Source organism: Crinia signifera, chromosome 11 (assembly GCF_055691185.1).
Source record: "Crinia signifera chromosome 11, ASM5569118v1, whole genome shotgun sequence".
In the NCBI taxonomy this organism is placed as follows: domain Eukaryota; kingdom Metazoa; phylum Chordata; class Amphibia; order Anura; family Myobatrachidae; genus Crinia; species Crinia signifera.
In genome coordinates, this window is record NC_139227.1 from 74,456,607 (window position 1) to 74,470,649 (window position 14,043).

General features: G+C 43.5%; 1 protein-coding gene across 3 annotated transcripts in view; it reads left to right on the forward strand.

Moving 5' to 3' along the window:
- Positions 1-14,043, forward strand: part of CHRM1 (cholinergic receptor muscarinic 1) — a 230,929-nt gene that overhangs the window by 136,351 nt on the left and 80,535 nt on the right. For 2 of the 3 annotated variants that reach the window (XM_083164897.1, XM_083164898.1), the window contains exon 3: positions 12,374-12,627. The exons of the other annotated variant lie outside the window; for it this stretch is intronic. The gene's annotated coding sequence lies outside the window, so the exon portion shown is untranslated. The remainder of the gene's footprint in view (positions 1-12,373; positions 12,628-14,043) is intronic. 3 annotated transcript variants of the gene reach the window in all.

The window sequence follows — 14,043 nt, forward strand, 5'->3', positions numbered from 1 at the left end:
TAGAGGCTTCATACTGTTCTACTGTATGTCATAGAGGGCACCAGGCCAGTCAGGAGCTAATTTTCACTATGACTAGAGAACCTCATGCTTGAGGTCTTCCTGTTATGGTAGAAACAGCCAAGGCTGTCTCGCTGTATGAGAGTCTGAAGAGTGGCTCATTATTCATTAAAAATGATTGCTAATGTAATATTAGATTGTGATCCATGTTCTTTGATAGCTATTGAGGAAATGAATTGAATGCAGTTGTAGGAAGCAGACATGTTCATTTCTTATGAAGCTTGTAAAACTATTGTATTAATATAATAAATGACAGATACAGTAACGCATAGAAACAATTTAAAAGCTAGGTGTGTGAAAAGGGCCGGCACCACCACTAGGCAGCTTTAGGCAATTGCCTATGGCACCGGCCACTGGAGGGCGGCACTGAGCCGCCGAGGAGAGAAGAAAGAAAGCTGCAGCAGGCTACCAGGTCCCAGGATGGAATTTATCCCAGCAGGGAGCAGGTGAGTCAGTGAGCCATATGCCCCCCGCCCCCGCCGGCTGACACCCCCCTCCTTGCTGGTGTTGCAGAGACACAATCTGCTGGTAGTCCCCGCAACGGGTGTGGTATGGGACTCCGACAGTCGGGATCCCGACAGTCATTATCCCGACGTCGGGATCCCGACTGCCCGGAGTCAGACAGCATGGCGAGCGCAAAAAAGCCCCTTGCGGGTTCGCTGCGCTCGCCACGCTGCGGGCACGGTGGCTCGCTACGCGAGCCACCTATTCTTTTCTCCCTCTGTGGGGGTCGTGGACCCCCACGAGGGAAAATAGCGGGTGTCCCGACGTCGGGTAAATGACTGTCGGGATTCCGACCGTCGGGCACCCCCCGCAACAACCCCCCCCCAGAGCACGGTACTCAGTGGGTGCTCCCCCGTCGGAGCGGGTGAGCGGAGGGGAGAGGGGGCAGGCGAGCGGGGGGTCGTCTGGGGCGCTGGCGGGGGGGTCGTCTGGGGCGCTAACAATATCCTCCTAGTGGCTGGACATATGCAAATTCATTGTGGTGAGTCAGTTTAGAAATTTTTGGGGAAATGTAATAGGATGAGAGATTCAGTAAGAAATCTCCAGTTTTTTTTAAAGCGGCAATCTTTTGCACTGTAAAACCAGTTTGATTTTGCAGTGTAAATGATTGCCGCTTTGGAAAAACTGGAGATTTCTTACCAAATCTCTCACTTTCTGAATCTCTAATCCTATTACATTTTATTACATTACAGTGTGTAGCTCAGATATCAGGGCAATTTTCCTGGATTGCTGGGACAGTGTGTACCTCAGGATGTGGATCGTTTGGTCTACAACAACTAGGCCAACAAGCATTGGGTCGACACCACTAGGTCAACAGGCAGCAAGGTCGACATTGGCTAAGGTCGACATGGGTCAAGGTCAACATGGGTCAAGGTCGACAGGACATTAGGTCGACACAAGCATTAGGTCGACATGAGCAAGGTCAACAGTCAAAATGTCGACATGGGGATTTTCACTGGGTTTTTTTACCCGGATGTCGACATGGACATGTCGACATCCCTTCTCATCGCTCACTTCGGGCACTTTTATTCTCCTATCACGCCCTAGTGGATGGTAGGGCATGAAATACCATCTGTCTGCACATGTCGGCTCAAAAAACAATGAAAAGCCCCATGTCGACCTTGTCCATGTCGACCTAATGCTTGTGTCGACCTAATGTCCTTTCGACTTTGACCCATGTCTACCTTGACCCATGTCGACCTTGCTGCCTGTGGACCTAGTTGTGTCGACCCAATGCTTGTCGACCTAGTTGCTGTAGACCTAATGACCGTATCCAGTACCTCACTGATGCTTTAAGGGAGGAGACCATGTGCAGCCTGCTCCGGCCGGCCCCCCTCTCTCTGCCTGCCACAAGAGACTGAGCACTAGAGGGCTCAGACTGTTATGCATGCTCAACCCCCTGAAAAATGGCGCAGTGGCCATTTTTTTTGAGATTCCAGCAACACTGCTGCCTTCTTTGTGGGACTCCGGAGGGTATTTCTAGGGACGGCCATCATTGCCTTTGAAATTGATGGTTGTCATCAGGGCTATTTTTCAGCAGGCTCCAGCAGGAACATATTCTATTTCACTCTCTCTGACAAAATATTTCTTAGATGGACAAAACCATGTGCACTGCAGGTGAGGCAGGTGTAAAACCCCACCCAAATCTAATTATCTCTGCACAAGTAACACCTGCCTCACCTGCAGTGCACATGGTTTTGTCCATCTAAGAAATATTTTGTCAGAAAGAGTGAACTAGAATAAGGGCCTCAGTTCCTGCTGGAGCCTGCTGAAAAATAGCCCTGGTTGTCATCGATGGCAAAAGTGCAACTGGCCATCGATAGTGTATTACTATTAAATGGATGACCATCAATGTTTTTATATATCAATGGTCATTCATTTTCTTTGATTGATTGGCCTGTGGGCCAATTAAAATATGGAGACGGGCTTCATGGGTGTTGGGGCGGAGCTATGCTCCGTGTCCCAGCCCCTTGGGTAAAAAAGCCCAAACTAAACTATTAGTTTAAGCTTGACATTGATGGTGGGAAACCATTTGGTTATCCCCATCGATGGCAAAACTATTTGACATCGGCCATAAACCATCAATGATTTCTAGGTATATCTTCTTGTAATATCCTCATACACCGCCTTCCCACATATAATTAGGTAAAGTGACTTTGCTCCAGTTTGTGACTCTCCTCCTCCTCTACGTGTAGTATTATTCTCTCTTCTACGTTATTAACGTCTGTGGAATAAATCAATACCCAGAGACTTCTATAAAGTGAGACTGACCAGAGACATGTGTATTTATAAATCAGGTATGCACCAGGGAGAACACTCACATTACAGTAGCACAGAACTGTGCTAGAACTTACAGAAAACTCTCCACTTATTAATTACACTTGTACTAAAACTTGAAACAATGGCAATGAAATTCATTTTTAACATATGGTACATCTGCAGTATACAATAAGATTTTGCTAAAAAAACAGTTATACACACCGCTTTCTTCTTGGTATTTGTCAAGTGTCATGTATCAGAAGTTGAACTGAACTTAACCAAATATTCTGATAACCATCTGGAATATAATAGACCTATTCTCTAGTTTCTAAACATAAAATAACAGTTCTGATTAAGATAATCCTTTGGCAGCTGAATCATTTCTTACAGGAACAAGTACCAGTGGGTCTGCTTGAGAGATGGACGCAGTTCATACAGCAGTTGAGTCTTTGAAAATGGTTCCTGTTGCCACCACCTCCACACCCCAAAATGGCAGCAGCATGTCCCGCATACTGTGGCCTATGGAGAACTGTGAGCCAAGCAAGATACTGTATGCAGTTCTCACTGTGGCTCCGACATGGGTTATTCCCGGGTCTGCATACGGATGCAGTCTCTCTTCTCCTGGTGCTTGGAGATTACATCTCCCCATGCTGTAAATGGGACTTGGGTCGTATGACCTGGTATACCTGTATTCACTACAGCTCACCCGGGATTTATTTTTAAAAGATCTGCTACCACTGAGCCGTGAGTTATCATGGCAATAACCCAGGCTTTAGTGGCAGTGTAATATGGATATTATACTAATACTCATGCGGTAATCCAAAAATGTTTTAAAATAGTATAAAGTTTTATCATGCTTTATTTGCATATAATAACTTTTAGTAGCTCCCACATCTCTAACATTGTACTAAACATAGGGATATTACCCCGTACACATGGTGCGGCTGAGCATCTGTGTTTAGCGGTGCAGTTAAGTATAGATCACTCAGCACCAGGGCTGGATTAAAAAGGGTGGGGGGGGGGCACAGGGGGTCAGTACCCCCTGGAGATCCTTCTATCTGGGCCCCCCCTGTGGTTGGCATGTATTTTTCAAAAATAAAAAATTAAATTTATCTAAAGGTTTTGTGCATGGGAGTGGGGTAGTGCTGCAGCTTCGACTATTTGCCAATGTGACAATGATTAATGGTGCTAAGCATCGGGAGCCAATGCACACTGATTGCACAAGTGTGCAGTGCATTACTGGGAGTGGATGAAGTCCCATGAGACTTTGCACAAGAGGTCAGAGGCTGAGAGGCTTGAGCTCTGCTTGGTGGAGATATCATATGCTTCTCAGGCCCATGGAGGACAGCAGCAGCAGTGGACTCTTCATGGGAGGTTTTTAATTAGAGGCAGTGTTGAATTTGTCTACAGAGTAAGGTACAGAGGGACAAACACAGGCTTTTCATGTGTTATTATATATATATATATATATATATATATATGTTTATATTAATCCCCCTCCCCCTGCAGTTACCCATTGACCAAGTTTATACTGCCTTTATTCTGTGTTTTGACAGTGTAATATTCTCCCGTGCAGTTTGCAGCGAGTAATGACGAGTGGGAGGGGGCCCCTCTGTCTAAAATGACCTCAGGCACCCCAAAGGCTTAATACGGCCCTACTCAGCACAGATCGTTTAGCACACACTGCTGTACCAGTGATGTGTGCTGAGTGATCTGTCATGGCAGGATACCATGCAGTATTGCCAGGGACCATATACAGTAGAAATCATGCTTCATTTCTTAGAAATGGGGCCCTTAATCGCCCCAGCATTTGATCAAGTACTTGAGAAAACAAACACCAATATCAAGATGGAATTAGATAATTGTGTCCCTGGGCTCCTAACACCCGAATTGACTCATCTTTAAATAGTTTTTCTTTTTTCTGTTCTGTTTTATTAGGCATGATCAAATCTCTGTTGGAAGTTGTACTTACTGTTCCTTCCCAATTACAGCACCCGCTCCCAGCATAATGTTGACCCGCATAAACTAGAATGCCGTTCCGTTCTGCAAGGGTCACAGTTCTAATGGCAAACATCCACTGCGATCTTTTGTAATGTGCTCACAATTTCATTTTCCAAAACTTTGATAGTTCTCCAAACACCATACAAGGTATAAAGATAGCAAAATACCAGGATCCTATCTCTAGATATCTAGAAACAATGGGGGGGGGGGGGGGGGGGGGGGAAATTACCAAAGTTTCTTACAATGAAATTAGGTGATGTTGCCCATAGCAACCAGGTTAAATCTATCATGTTCTAGGATGATACAGAGGAATGATCACCTCTTTTCATTTTTAGCTTTCGCGAATGTACCCAACATGTCTAATTTCAGAAAGAAACCAATCAGATTCCACTTATTTATTTAGCATCTTCTAGAAGATAACCAATAGAATCTGATGGTTGCTGTTGACAACATCCCATCTTCAAAAGAACTCCCATCTTTGTAAATGTACCCCTACATGTTCTCCTGCACATGGGCGAGTCACAGCATATCAGGTGCCCAGACAAACAATTACAAGAGTACATTTATAATTGCAACAATTCTTGATTACATTTATTTTAATTTAAATAAGAATGAATATTTGCAAAAGATCACAAAACAGGATTGTTTATGTGTCTACTCAGACTTGCTTACAGTAATAATTACCTATAAAATAGGGCAAGCATGGCAGGGATGTATTTTTGGGAGCGAAGTTAAGTGAGGCATTATCTTTGGAGACAACATCGCATGCTCTGGAGGTGGCCGGGGCATCTAATAATAGTAACAGCATAAGGTAATAGTATGGTATCCAGAAGCTGAGCACCATATGTCCAAATTATGATTTGTTGCCCAACTGAATTGCGGAACTTAGGTTTCTGTAGTGTCGCCTCTCGCCGCGGTTTGTTAGCTGTATTGTGCATGGCCTTCTTCCAGCTTCATGCTCCATTAGTGCTATCCATGCCGCCTGCGCACCTCGTCTATTTATCTCCAGTGTCTCTGATACTATGCTCGACTTGCTTTGTGTATACGCTCATTGAGTGTTAAATTGCCCACACCGCCCTGCAACTTACCACTGCGTGCCCATCATGATGCTGCCTTACCCTCCCACCGTGTCTTACATAGTCTAGTTTACTGTGTTGTTCCGAGCTATGCCAACTATGTTGTACTTATGTCACATATTAAATACATTAACATTGCAGTATGTTCCAGTAATACTGTATAACTAAATAATGCTAAATTCATTTAGCTCAGGCAGAAGTGTGAAGGTGAGATATAGCATACCTTCTAAACAGGACAAGTAGGGAAGTTGCCCATAGCAACCATACTTATAATTTTATAAAAGGTACTAGCTAAATCAGTTATAGTATAGCGGATTGGCGTCCATGTTACGGTCCGCCACGCTTAGTCGACAGTCTAGTTAGACCTCTAAAGTTAGACACAAACACTAGGCCGACGGGAGCGTGATCGGCAGTCACAAGGTCGCCATGCGGTTTTCACTTTTTTGGTGGCTATGTCGACCTAGGTCAACATAAGTGTCCAGAGTCTCCTCGCGTAGCTTGCTACGCTAACCATTCTTTGGGCACGGTGCCTCGCAACACTCGGCACACTATAATAATCTAACTCTATGCTCACTTGGATGGTAAAGTATGAACTAAGTCGGTCTAAAGCAAAAAAAATGTGAAAAACTCATGTCGACCTTGTGTCTGTCGGCCATAACACTTGTGTCTAACTTTCGTTACTGTCAATCTAGATGTGATCGACTATCTTTAGGTGTCTAACTAGACGCGTTTGACTAAGCATGGTCAACCATAACATGGTCGATATAGACACCATCGATCCATCGATACATCTGAATCAAGGCTAGAACCTAAATGGTTTCTTGTCCTCTTTAAAAGGTTTGGCACATCTCGCTCAAAATCAAAAACATTAAATATAACATAAATAAGCCCTTACCCCTTGTGCCACCAAGCTACACACAAGAACAACTCCAGTCCTCGAGAGCTACCAACAGTTCATGTTTTCCCAACCACCTAGCAGGTGCACAGGTGCGCTCTTTACTCACTGCCAAATTACAAAAGATCCACAGGTAGAGATAATTACTTAACTTGTGATTCTGTGAGGAGACCTGGAAAATGTGGACTGTTGGTAGCTCAAGAGGACTGGAGTTGGCTACCCCTGATCTAGCACAAATGCAGGAACTCGGACCCACAGGCTTCCATCAAGTAAAATTGACATAAGTAATTATATTTTATTCCTGCAATTACACTAGCAATTATAGATTGAGTAAAGAGAAAACTGTAACATATGATACACAAAGATTTATAAGAGAAAGCCATTCCCTTATCTCTACACATTCCTTTCCTATTAGTAATGAAATGCGGCTTATGTATCAGGTGTTGAAATGAATGTAACATCTTCATAATAGACCTATTCACTGTTTTCTACATATAAACTGACATAATTATAATCCCTTAGGCAACTACATAATTTCTTAAAGAAGCACGGCAGCACACATATACACAACAGGGTTACAATGATTGGGAGAATATTACTGGGGCAGGGGCTGATTATTCTCAGTGATATGTGCAATGTAAGTAAGTGTTAAGAAATAAAATACACTTGTACTGTCAAATATCTTCTATCTTTGTATCGTTGAAGTAATACCTTCAACATTTGTGTTGCTGTTTTACATTGAAAAAAAAAAAAAACAGGTTAATTTTGCTGTGTAATTGCCACTTTTAAGTATATAAATCTAGAAGGATATAAATACATTAGAGATGGTACAAAGAAGGGCAACTAAAATGGTACACGGCCTACATCAAAATCAGAAAAAAACTCAATATGTATAGTTTGGAACAGAGAAGGAAAAGGAGGGACATGACAGAAATGTTCAAATATATCAAGGGTTTATCAAGGTCCAGGAGGGAACATTCTTCGCAGAAAGAGGAGCAACAGAACACAAGGACATGCACTGACACTGACACTGAAGGGAGGTTGGTTCAAGGGAAATCTGAGGTAAAATAACTCCACAGAAAGGGTAGTGGACAAGTGGAATAGCCTCCCATCAGAGGTGGTAGAGGCTAAGGGGCTCATTTATCACTCAACATTTGCAGCTAAATCCCTGAAAACACCAGTTTTCAGTGATTCAACATTGGGCAGCAGCATTGTTGCCTATAGGCTAGGGATCACACTGCCACCAGGTCAGCGGGGTCGGCGGGGGGTTTAAACACTAACCGCTTATGCGCAGAACCCCCCCGGCTTCCGGCTCAGCAGATCACAGGGACGGGCTCCTTTCAGAGCCCTGCGCCTCAGGGATGATACATTCCGCCGATGGGATCGCATTTTAAAATACGATCCATCCTGGGCGGTAACATTCCGCCCCGATCCCATGGTAAATGTGGACCATGATAAATGGCCCCCTAAGATACTAGAACAATTTAAACATGCATGAGATAAATATAAGGATATCGTTACAAAGGATCAAATAGGGTTTATGGGTAAAAATATGCATAAAAAGGGGGCAAACTAGATGGGTCAATTGGTTCTTATCTGCCGTGAAATGTTTCTTCTATTTTTCAGGAGGCAGGATGCTTCCTACACCATTACCATATTAGAGGTATCACTACAGCTATAGCAACTCCAACCACATATAAATGAGGGCCAATATTTCCATTATTTCTGTGGTCTCCAGAACAGGGCTGGCTCTACCATTAGGCAGCTTTAGGCAGTTGCCTAGGGCGCCAGGATCTGGGGGGCGTCATCAAGTCTGCCTATCAAAAAATCAAGGATGTCTATTAGGATCCTTGTTATACTTAATGCAGGTGGCTGCTGTGGAACTTTCTAAAGGTGCCCATACACTGAGGCGATTTGGTCCGATTGCGACCAAATCGCCTCTCCCTGACATGCCGTTGGGTCCAATGCGCGGTCCCGTGTGCATCGGACTCGACCGGGTGGTCGGACCTGCTGCCCGTCCGACCACCCGTGCTGGGATGCAGTTTAAATCCCGGCGGTCGGGATCCCGGCGTTCAGAATCGCGACGCTGGAATCCCGACTGCCGAAATCCCGACACTTTCTCCCTCCGTGGGTGTCCACGACACCCCTGGAGGGAGAATAAATTAGCGTGGCGAGCGCAGCGAGCCCGTAAGGGGGGGCGATCCACGTCCCCCCCTTGTCGGGATTTCGGCGGTCGGAATTCCAGCGTCGGGATTTTGAACGCCGGGATCCCGACCGGCGGGATTTCATACTGAATCCCCCGTGCTGGGACCTCCCTCCTGGCAGCGAGGGAGGCGGGAAGCAGGGACGCAAGCGATCCATCACAATGGATCACATGTGTCCCTGCCGCCGGGAAGGTCCTGACAGCTTGCCAGGGTATCGGGTGTCCAAACACTGCTGCGAGACATCGCAGCAGTGTATGGGCACCTTAAGACATCACCTCCATACTTTCCATCGAGGCATACTTTACTTCTTGTACTCCATGTTGTGAGTGGCAAAAGGAGGCCTCCAGGGAAAGCAAGGGACTTGCCTACCTTCCTAGGGGGCTTGGAGGACCACCCGATTTTTGGAAGTTTCCCTGTCATTCTGGAATGTTGGGCAAGTATGCCTTAAGGGGTTAAAAAATGGGTATTGGTAGCAGTATGGGGGGGTCAGTAGGTTGAAGTTTTGCCTAGGGTGCTGAGAAGCCTTACACCGGCCCTGCTCCAGAACTGAACCATGTATTCTGGCAGAGCTGGAAGTCCAAACCTAGATAGTAGTGTTACTAACTCTCATTTACTCATTCCTCTCACTATGCAACCTAGCGCCTTACAGAACTTCCTTATTTGCTTTATTATTTTAATTATATTTTGGTCACATCAATCAAGATTCCTAGAGATATTATACACTCATAAGATTTCATTATTTAGCATTAAATTGTAGTTACATTTAATTTACGTGCTTACATTAATGGTCATCTTGCTACACGTCCCTGTTGTGTCTACCTTGTGGCACCTGAAAAAAGTCATACGTGTTAGCAATATTTAAAAGCAAAGATACAAACATCGGTCCCAGGGGGTATTAAACTAGTTTTTTTCTCCTCTAAATTTACTGTATATACTACTACTCTCTGCTGTGTGTCAAACAATATAGGGGGTATTTAATCCCTGCTGCTAGCAGGGAAATAGCGGCGGAAGCCTATTCAATGCTGTCTTGCCGTACAGCATTGAAGAGGCAGATCAACATTTTGGCCACCATGTTTGATCCTTGGTTTAAAGTGTGTGTCATGTCTATGTTTCTGGCAGACACAAGTCTACAGCCATGCAAAGACCTGCTGGTTGGGAGATTGTCATCTGAAACGGACCGTGACATGGCAACAGCTCCTCCTTCATTTTCTTCAATTTGTACAGGGAGAGATAAATTGCTTCTTTTTTTGTGGGGGGGCCCAAACAAACCAATCATTTCAGCCACAGTTGTGTGGCAGACCCAGTCGCTGAAATTATTGGTTTGTTGAAGACAGTGTGCATGTCATATTTTCGCAACATAAGGGTGGTTAGAAGGGCCCAAGAACAATTCCATCTTGCACCTCTTTTTTTGGTAGTATGTGCTCTTTGGGGCCTAGCTTGCTGCTGCAGTGCCACTCCTAGATGGGCCACTACAGGAAGAGATTAATTGCGTCTTTTTTGTGGGGGCCCAAACAAACCAATCATTTCAGCCCCAGTTGTGTGGCAGATCCTGTTGCTGAAACTATTGCTTTGATAAAGACAGTATGCACAATCTATTTACTATACAACATAAGGGTGTGTGGGAGGGCCCAAGGACAAATCCATCTTGCCTATTTTTTTTCTGTATTATGTGCTCTTTTGGGCCTAGTTTAATAAACTGCCATCCTGTCTGCCACTGCAGTGCTACTCCTGTAGTTAACTCTGGGGGGAAATCTCTTGCCTGTGGTATCTATCAGAGACACGCTATGGCCAGCTGAGCCACTTCCTCAGAGGATTGGTTGTGGGGTACAACACGAAGGCAGAATCGTGAAAGGAAAAACATAGACCCTGGGTTGGAAAATATAGAATCCTGAGTGACAGAAATGAAGTAGCTAAACGGGCAATAAGAAACAAGACTCTTAATGCACTATTAGAGAAACTGAATTCCAACTTCGTTCTTGCAATGATTGCTAGGAGCGAGGGCCTTATAAGGTCTTCAAGTATTCCATTTACTTATTTTTCCTCCTGATTATTTTTTATTTCCAAATTAACTATATTTTTATTAGTTAAGCAGGTTTTTTTCCCCTTTATGGCTTTTGTCTTTGATTGAACTGGTGCCAGAGCCTGAGAATTCTTTAGTAATGTAATAACTTGCGAATGATTTGCATCTCAGAGAAAGACCTTCTTGGAAGCTGAATAATTAGTTTTGCATTGGCCAGCAGTCGTCAGCAGAGATAGTGTCAGCTGTTTTCAAGAATTATTGGGTTCAAAATGAACATATGATGTATTATATCTTTTGACATGGGTTGCTTTCTGAACCAAAGCTAAGAGAGGTCTTATTAACTTGAAACTTGGAGGGGAAACAAATGCAGCAAGCTATCAGTAAGGGTAAAACAACGGTGTGCAAATTTCTGTATATGTCATAGCAGATAGTCGTCTTTCAATTTATCAATCCTTCCATTCCAAAAAAGACAGAATTGATACAATTACAATATAACACCATGGTCAGAAGAGCTAGGGCTGTGAATAGGGTGTGCAACTGGTGTCACCGCCCAGGGTGCAAGGATGCGATGGTGGCACCTGTTTCTGGCTTTTGATTTGCCTGGAAAAACACACTGCTTCCTGTCCAAGGCTTCCAAGAGCAGGAGCTCAGAGAACGGAATTGCTATGTTATGGTACCAGAGGTTTCGGGCTACTGACTTTCAATACAAGCTGAATGATTAACTCAGATACAATTCTTTATGTTCCATTGAGAAAATCCTTTTCTGGCCTCTCATTTAGATCCTTCAGGTGCACTATTGCATAGACTTCAACCAATGCGGAAGATGTATTAAGCCTTGCAAAGAGATTAAGTGGAAGAGATAATGCACCAGCCAATCAGCTGTGTTTGAAATATGACAGTTGGGAGTTGATTGGCTGGTGCGTTATCTACTTCCACTTTATCTCTAGTTAATCTCTTCTCCAGGCTGAATACATCTGCCCCAGTGTTCCATACACATTCATATAAAATGGCTAAATGTAATAGGGTGTGAGAATCAGAAAGTGTGAGATATTGGGAGAGCTTTCCTATTGTTTTAAAGCAGCAATCAATTACATGGCAAAATCAAATTTTTTTTTTTTTTATTTAGTGTAACTGGTTGCCGCTTTAAAAAAAATATGGGAAAACTCTGCCAAAATCTCTCACTTTCAGATTCTCACACCCAATTACATTTGGCCCAAAGTGTTTATGTGCCATGGTTTATTTAAGAACTAAATAGAGGTAAAGCAATGACAGAAAATTATAGAAGGGTGTGGACTTAAACTGTTGGCAGATTGCCGTTTAAAATAAAATTTTCTATTTCCACCATGCTCATTTTCAGGTGGATCTGCCAATTGGCAAAGCTAAGTGCTGATTGATTGGTCATGTCTAAGGCCCGAGAAGTGGATGCTCACCTTGAAATGCGCTAGGAAAATACATGTTTGTACATAAGCCTTACTGAGCACTGTTGACCATGCCCACCCCATGAAGTCTCCTCTACATGATGTCACCTACGGACCATGAAGCTGTTGGGAGGAAGTGAGAGGAACAAGAGAAATTAGCAGATTCCTGACAGAAAGTTAGTATACAAAAAAGGTTAGTGCTGTTCTGTAAATGCATTTTCCTTATTCGCCTCTAGGTATTTTAAGCTATTACATCAGCCTCATACCCACTCAGAAGGGTGAGGCAATATGACAGTTATTTTATTACGGGCTCTGCAGAAGGTCACAAAGATGTAATATAAAAATTCCTGCTGGCAAACATACAGAAGATATATACAGGGGAATCTACAAGCTGAACATCAGCACATTTTCCTAGTGGCAAGCAGCAATTTTATATTGGCACCTACTTTTTACAATAAATGAAAAGCTGCCCAAACATACCCAGCACTGTGTAACTAGAACTGTCCAAACAGTTGTGGAATCCGGTTTTTATGACACCGTCCTGGCAAATAAAACGTACGTCTAGTTAGGATAATGTCAGTTTTATAGATACAACCCATAGTATAACTTCCATATGTTTTATTTCCCTTTGGAAAGTCTTGCACTGTGGATCCTAACGCTTCTGGTGTGGTGCCAGATATCTCCTTCAGTGAATGTCTGAAGCAGAAGACAAAAGCCTCGTACGCTCTCGTCTGAGTGGCTTTCAGCATGAAAGCCGCCCGGTGTGTACAGGGCTGCGATGAGCGCTGCTTCATACTCCCTCATCATCGCTGTCAGCCGCCGCTTATCTGCTGGTATTACCAGCAAATGAGCGAGGGAGTGGATGGCTTTCTATAGCGTCCTGATATGGAAAGTGGTCCACCCCCTGGGAAAATGGCTGGGCAGGGGGAGACCCGCTCAGTGTGTATGTACCGAGCGTTTTTCAGCCCAGCTACAGTATTTTCCCATCATTGTGCACCATACATGCTGCTGGGCATAATCGCCCAGTGTGTATGGACCTAAAGTCAAATACTAAACTTTTGGAATATGCACCTACACAAATGTTCATGGTTTTGTGTATTAACTAAGTGCAATTCATATGGGTGGTTCACACTTTCCCTTCTTTACTATTATCAAGCTTATGAATATAAAGGAAAAAATTAGAACAGGTTAAATAAGATGATCATCACGCATTGGTGTACTACAGGTCGAGTATCCCGTATCCGAATATCCGTTATCCGAATTATTCCGAAATACGGACATTCCAGAAAGTGAAAAAAAATTTTTTTTTTGCTAAAAACTCACTGGGGACATTTGTAACAGCACTACTGAGGACATGATATGTAACTGGCACTATATATGTGCAAGAAAATGATTGCTTGGCATTCAAATTCAGTGCTGAGATAGTACAAACATTTTGTTTCACGTTTTGAAACCTTGTTTTTTGAACAATTAAAATATATTTGTGTGTATTTTATGTGGTAAAAAAATATATTTGTGTGTATATTATGTGTTTATACAGCATAAATGCAAGATACTTCAAAATACATCATTGAAATATTAAAATATTCCGAAATACGGAATAATCCGT